This window comes from Onychostoma macrolepis, chromosome 22, assembly GCF_012432095.1.
Source record: "Onychostoma macrolepis isolate SWU-2019 chromosome 22, ASM1243209v1, whole genome shotgun sequence".
Classification (NCBI taxonomy): domain Eukaryota; kingdom Metazoa; phylum Chordata; class Actinopteri; order Cypriniformes; family Cyprinidae; genus Onychostoma; species Onychostoma macrolepis.
The window spans coordinates 25,773,006-25,779,238 of NC_081176.1; the positions used below are offsets into that span (position 1 = coordinate 25,773,006).

Genomic DNA, 6,233 nt, shown 5'->3' on the forward strand with positions numbered 1-6,233 from the left:
TTTCTGCCGTCACTAAACGAAAAAATGCGGGAAACCACAAGAGCTGACAAGACGAGTCAGCAAACCAGCTTGACACTTTGAGAAGAACGGACAAAGAACTGAAGTTAAGTTTCTCTATAGCCTCTACTTTGTGTTGAATACAAATATCAAAACAGTGTAAAATAAGTATTTTTATGTGACAAACTATTTAATTATCTTCATAGATTAAGTAAAATGAAAGAGACGTATTTTGGGAATTCAGAATAACTATTTTAATGAGAATTACAGGATTTAAATAATACGTTTTTGAATTATTCCCCATTGTGTTATTGTTATAGTTTTGCATCTTGAGGCTGATATGTAACTTATCTGCAGATCAGCATTATAAACATGTTTTTCCAACAACAAAAAACACATATACAAAAATTAATTAAATTCAGTATTTTTCAACTGCAAAATACATGGTAAAGCAGTAGACAAAAGCACCACTAGTGTATACTTAATTAGCTAAATTAATTTTTCTTGAAGAAGAATAACTCACCAATCAGCATAATGATCAGAAGTCCATTCATCAGACCTGATATGATTATATGTCTGAATGAGAACGTGACATGATTAGATGAAAAACACAACATACCAGTCACCCGTTTGTCTGGAAACAATCTGTCTGAATCAGACAAGAGTATCTTCTTCCATCAGATATCATTATCCTTGAGCTTCTATAGAGCATTTGAATAGTATGTCAAGAGGAAAAAAACGAAAGAGGGGAATTATGAGGAAGATCTTTCTGGTTTGAGTCCAGATATAAAAAACAAAACAAAACAAAAAAACAGGTAATTACTTGTTTTAGAAAGATACACGGTTGAATTTTTGAAAACCATCTGAAAAAGCCAGGCTGTATTGCCATGTTTTTTTTTTTTTTCTTTCTTTTTTTTCTGTGAGTCAGAATGCAGGTGTCACTATAGATTCTGCAGTCTTTATTAAAAAAAAAAAAAGATAAAGAAGATGAAGATAACAAAATCTGATGGCTTCAGGAATATATGTGACAGCATTCAGAGAAATGTTTCACTTGAGGATCAGGATCTGAGCAGTCACGAAAGGAACCTCCACTCTCATACTCATGTAAGTTACTGATTTTCATTAACTTTTGTTCATTTCACTTCAGACATCAGCACACTTATAGCTACCAGCTTATATATATATATATATATATATATATATATATATATATATATATATATATATATATATATATATGTATGTATGTATATATCAAAATTAGTATTGTTGTTATTTATTTAGTGAAACTATCATACTTAGTGAAACATAATATTTTGTAGTCTAACCAACAAGGCACGTTTTGGCTTTTTAAACTAAGTTTTTGGTCTTTTATTGATGAACTAAAGTCCAGATCATGGAGATACAACGACTGAGATCAAAAACATTACTAGTGGTGAAAATTCAGTAGTAGATCAGAAGATCATGTGAAACTGGGAAAGTCAACTTGTCTCTCAGCAGTCTTGAACATACTGAATTTATTCAGAATGTTTAACGAATATCTGGTGCGCATGTCTGATTATGTTGACTTGCGTCTCTGACGTAGTACGCAGAACACATGACATATCGAAGCGGAAGAGCTATAATACTTTCTGTTGAAAAAGTAGTATTTCGCCCTAAATTTCAGAAGTATTTCTATGCAATATATTCGAACAAAACATAGTGATAATATCGGGCCAATATGATGATCAGGTATGTTTGATGAATTCAGAATGAAACTCGTTTTGCTTCCCTAATGAAGAGCTGATGTTGTTTGTTGCTCGTATTTGTTTTGGTCTGCTTGGTTGTCAAATGCTTTACTTAAACTAGAAAAGGAAACTTTTTTAAGCATCATAGATACATTAAACATGAATTGGTTAACCGATGATTATCAGGTTTATCTGCATGGTTGACCTGCTATAACTTATTTTAATTTAGTCATTAGCAATTAGCATTAGCTGTTTATTTTGCGACCGTTTGTGCCCCATGTGCAGCTAGCTTTACTGGATAGTAGGCTAATTTGATTTTCTTAGTCTAATGATGTATTTAAGATTTAGATATTTAAGGTAAGATATTGGAGACGCTCCCTCTTAAGAACATTTAGTGTCAAATTGCAACACATTTAGAGTTGAGTTTAACAGGTAGATAATAATGATGCATCCCGTATTAAGGACAATAAACGTATAGGACTACATGTATTAGTTTACTTGAAAAACTGATGGATTTTGACAATTTAGTTGAACAGGATTGTCAAATAGTCAGTGAATTCACATTGAATGATTGAGTTTGTGTGTGTTTGTCTGAATGGTTGTTACACACCTGATTTTAACGCTCAGTAAACAAACATGAAAACTCTAATATTCAATAAGTGACAGATTACTATTATAAACTGACAAAATATAAGATCATTTAACCACAATCACATCTTTTCCCATCTGCGTGGGAATCAAACTTTGATAATAGTGCCTTACAATTAGTTGTTTTATTCTGTTTCTGCAGTTGGTGCTTCATTTGTGTTTTTGCAGTGCTGATAAACAAAGGTGAGAAAAAAATACATTTGAGAGTTAATTTCACGCCACATAAATAAATAAATAACGCATTGTGTGTATACAGTTAAAGCTTTTGTGATTTCAGTGTGTCTGCAGGTCACAGTAAAGGGTATTATTGGTGATTCTGTTGTTCTGCCGTGTTCAACTAAACATGATCTTAAACTTCAGGACATTAATGTGCACTGGAGACAAAATGGCAGCAAAATTGTGTATGATATAGTTGAAGGTAAAGATTCAATAGCAGAACAGAATCAACGGTACAAGAACAGAGCTGAAACTTTCCCTGAAGAGTATGAGGGAGGAAACTTCTCTCTCAAAATCACCAGTCTCACTCACGCTGATGCAGGAAAATACAACTGCCTCATCACACCCTCAGATGAACAGAAGACTGTAGAGCTGATCATCAAAGGTATGTAAAACTGGTGAATAATGTATGATGATTTTAATTAAAGTTTTGTCCAGTCCAAATACAGTAAGTGTTTAATCACAATGTTGTAACGTTGTTTATGTACTGTTTCGTTGCAGAAAACGAGAGAGAAAAAACTGACAATGAGTGGTTGTCATTGTACTGGGTTTACATTGCTGTACTGTTAATAGTGCTATTAATAGCCTGTTTCATCACATATCTCTGCTGCAGAAAAAAAAGATAAAATCAATTTCAAATCAAATCATGACTGAAGGACCAATAACAATGATAGCAATGACAAACTTTCTCTCACCTTTCTGACTATCAGCTCATTGTTTTGTCTGGTTCAGAAGCACAGTAGAATGAGATCTTGAACATCAGTATGTTGCTGCAACAGTTCTGTACCACAAGTGTCCCATGTTGTGTTTGCTAGAATCAAATCTATTCGATTGTCTTTGAGTGTTATTTCATGTTTATGTTCAAATTAAAGCTGCACATCATTTACCAATCTGATTCTTTACACATCAAAGATTAATAACCAAAGATTAAAAGATTGAACTGTATGAAGAATTTAAACACATTTACACAACACAATCATGAAACGATCTATCCACGAAAGAGGAAAACACTTAAAATCTAAGCTAATATGTAGTCATGTTTAAAGCTATTGATTCTAAAACTTATTTATATTGCATATTATCTATATGTTCATATTTGATTTTAAATAAAAGCTTAATAATTACTGTTAAACTAAGCTGGCTTATGTAATGGATTAAGGGTATAATAATTATATAAATAATATAATTATAAAAAAATAATCATCTGTATATCTGAATATCTGATGATTTTATCTTTAAAAATGTTTTACTAGCGTCCTTTAATTTGGAGTAAGAGAAACTGGAGGAGTGGCTTTATTGCGTCAGAGAAGTGTCACTTTGCTTGAAGCTGATTGGTCATATTTTGGTTTGAGATCTCTAAACCAGAACATAACCTGCCCCGGAGCAGGTTAGCTGTGGAGCGTAAGTTACTATGGCGATGAACACTGCTAAAAGCCAAACCACTTTCATGGTACCTAAAACCCAGAGTTGGCACAAACTAATCTGAAACTTACCTGGCTAACTAAACCGGCTTCATAGTACAGGCCCCTGTTCTTGTAAGATGATATCCAGAATCAACCTAACCCTGAAATCTGATTGGTTGATAGGGATGTTGATCCAGGAAACATGTTTTACTTGGCAAAATCACATTCACCTCAATGGATACATTCCTAAGGGAAAGTCACAGATGTTCTCTTTGCCATCTTTTATGTCAAACATACAGTATTTTTTGGGCATGTTTTACAGTTAAAGTGTCAAAATATACCTAAAACAATTTAAATTTAACTGAGAAGCAAAATAGTTTAAGACAGTGGTTCCCAAACCTGTCCTGGAGGCCCCCCTGCCCTGCATCTTTTGTATGTCTCCCTTATCTAACACACCTGATTCCACTCATCAGCTCGTTAGTAGAGACTGCAAGAACTAAATTGGGTGTGTGGGGGAGCTGAATTTAAATGCAAGCACGTTGGTTAAGGTAATGGTAAGAAGACCCTGCATTGTTGCAACATCGGACCCCTCAGAGAGTCTTCTCAAAAACAGGACAAATAATCACAGAGAGGAGAACTCACATCAGCCCATCCAAGCTGAGTCATCTGATATTTCTGAATGCAATAAAGACTAAAGTGTCTTAATGTTAAGACTTTTGCCCTTATTTATTTGATTTGTTTGCTGTGATTCTGTGTTCAATTGTTCAATTAAAGGTTTATTAAAATGTTAAATAATAATAACTGTATTGTTTGTAAAAAAAATGCATAAAAATAAGGCTTATATGAAAACACTGAATAAAAAAAAATTGCTTGCCAACACACAAACCATTCACAATTGCTAAATTGGTCTAAAATAGAAGGCTCCGAGTGATATGAATAAAGAGCCATTTGGGAGCCGTAAGAGCCGGCTCTTCTAAGGGAGATGAGCCAAAAGAGCCAAATCTTTGAAAAGAGCTGAACTTCCCATCACTAGTGTGAGGGGAACAGGGTCACATCACAGCGGAGTGTACAGCCCGTCAGAAATCACAGCACGTCAGCTGGCTTGTGTACTGCAAATACATATGAGCATCATAACTGTGTCTGTCACACGACTCTGTTCCCCTAAAACTAATGAGATTATTAACTGTCTTTTTATTTACTTTGAAAGCTGAAGCTCGCGATGCGCTTGTGGTGTTCAGCCAATCCCAATGCACTGGGTCAGCTGGCCAATCAGAGCACACTGTGCTTGTTTTTTTTTTTTACAATTGTTTTTTTTTTTTTTTATTATTATTATTGCACATGAACATAATATAACAACAAGAGAAATACAACGTTGCATATAAATGTCATCAATACACAAGATAAAAATTAGCCAGAAGAAGGAAAACATAAAATAAAAAAATAAAACAATGAAGACGGTACAGTTTACTTGTCTATTTCAAATTTGCAGATAATATTATGTAATATTAGAAGTCCTGAGAGCTTTTTTGGATTTACATTTATATACCATATTACAGTATTGTTTAAATTCGTTGATAAAAAAAAATTAAAAAAAAAAAAAAATTGGCTTACCACTCGACCACTTCCCCATTACAACCAGTAATTGAATAATATAAGCAGACTGTGCTTGTCGGAAGGAGGGGCTTTGTAGAAAACGACGAGTTTGAGAGAGACGGGGCATAGAGGAACTACAATAATGTACAGCATTTAAAAAATAACATTTTTGAACATTAAAGCATGTCAGCATATTCTGTTACACCAAATACACAAAGTAATGATCTTTAAAAATATCATATGACCCCTTTAATATCAATATCTTTCATAGGGAGTATTTTCATAATGTTTCCTCTGATCATCAATCTTTTTCAAGTCTCACTGATGAATAATCTTATTTACTTTCCCATTTGTTTCTCTCACAGTGCTTTCCTGTATATCTTCGATGTTGATTTCAAATTTCCACTGAATCAGTATATCTGCATCTTTGTTTTTCTCAAATAATTCAGACATTGATTTTTCCACTTCTTCGCTTGTCTTCTTCAGTTCTCTTTGAAGATCAGTTTCCTCAACCTCATGAATTGTTTCATTTTCTATTTTGTTGTGTAGTTTGTTCTCAGTTTCCATCATGGCACTACGAAGACTCCAGGACCACTTGATGTATTCGGTCTCCATAATTAGTCTCCACGAAACGCTCTTTCAGTAATGC

General features: G+C 33.7%; 1 long non-coding RNA gene across 1 annotated transcript; it reads left to right on the forward strand.

Moving 5' to 3' along the window:
* The first annotated feature begins 933 nt into the window (after positions 1-933).
* Positions 934-3,291, forward strand: LOC131531104 (uncharacterized). The gene is made up of 3 exons (XR_009268564.1): positions 934-1,101; positions 2,515-2,973; positions 3,090-3,291. It is a non-coding gene; the product is annotated as an uncharacterized LOC131531104 (long non-coding RNA).
* Positions 3,292-6,233: the final 2,942 nt, after the last annotated feature.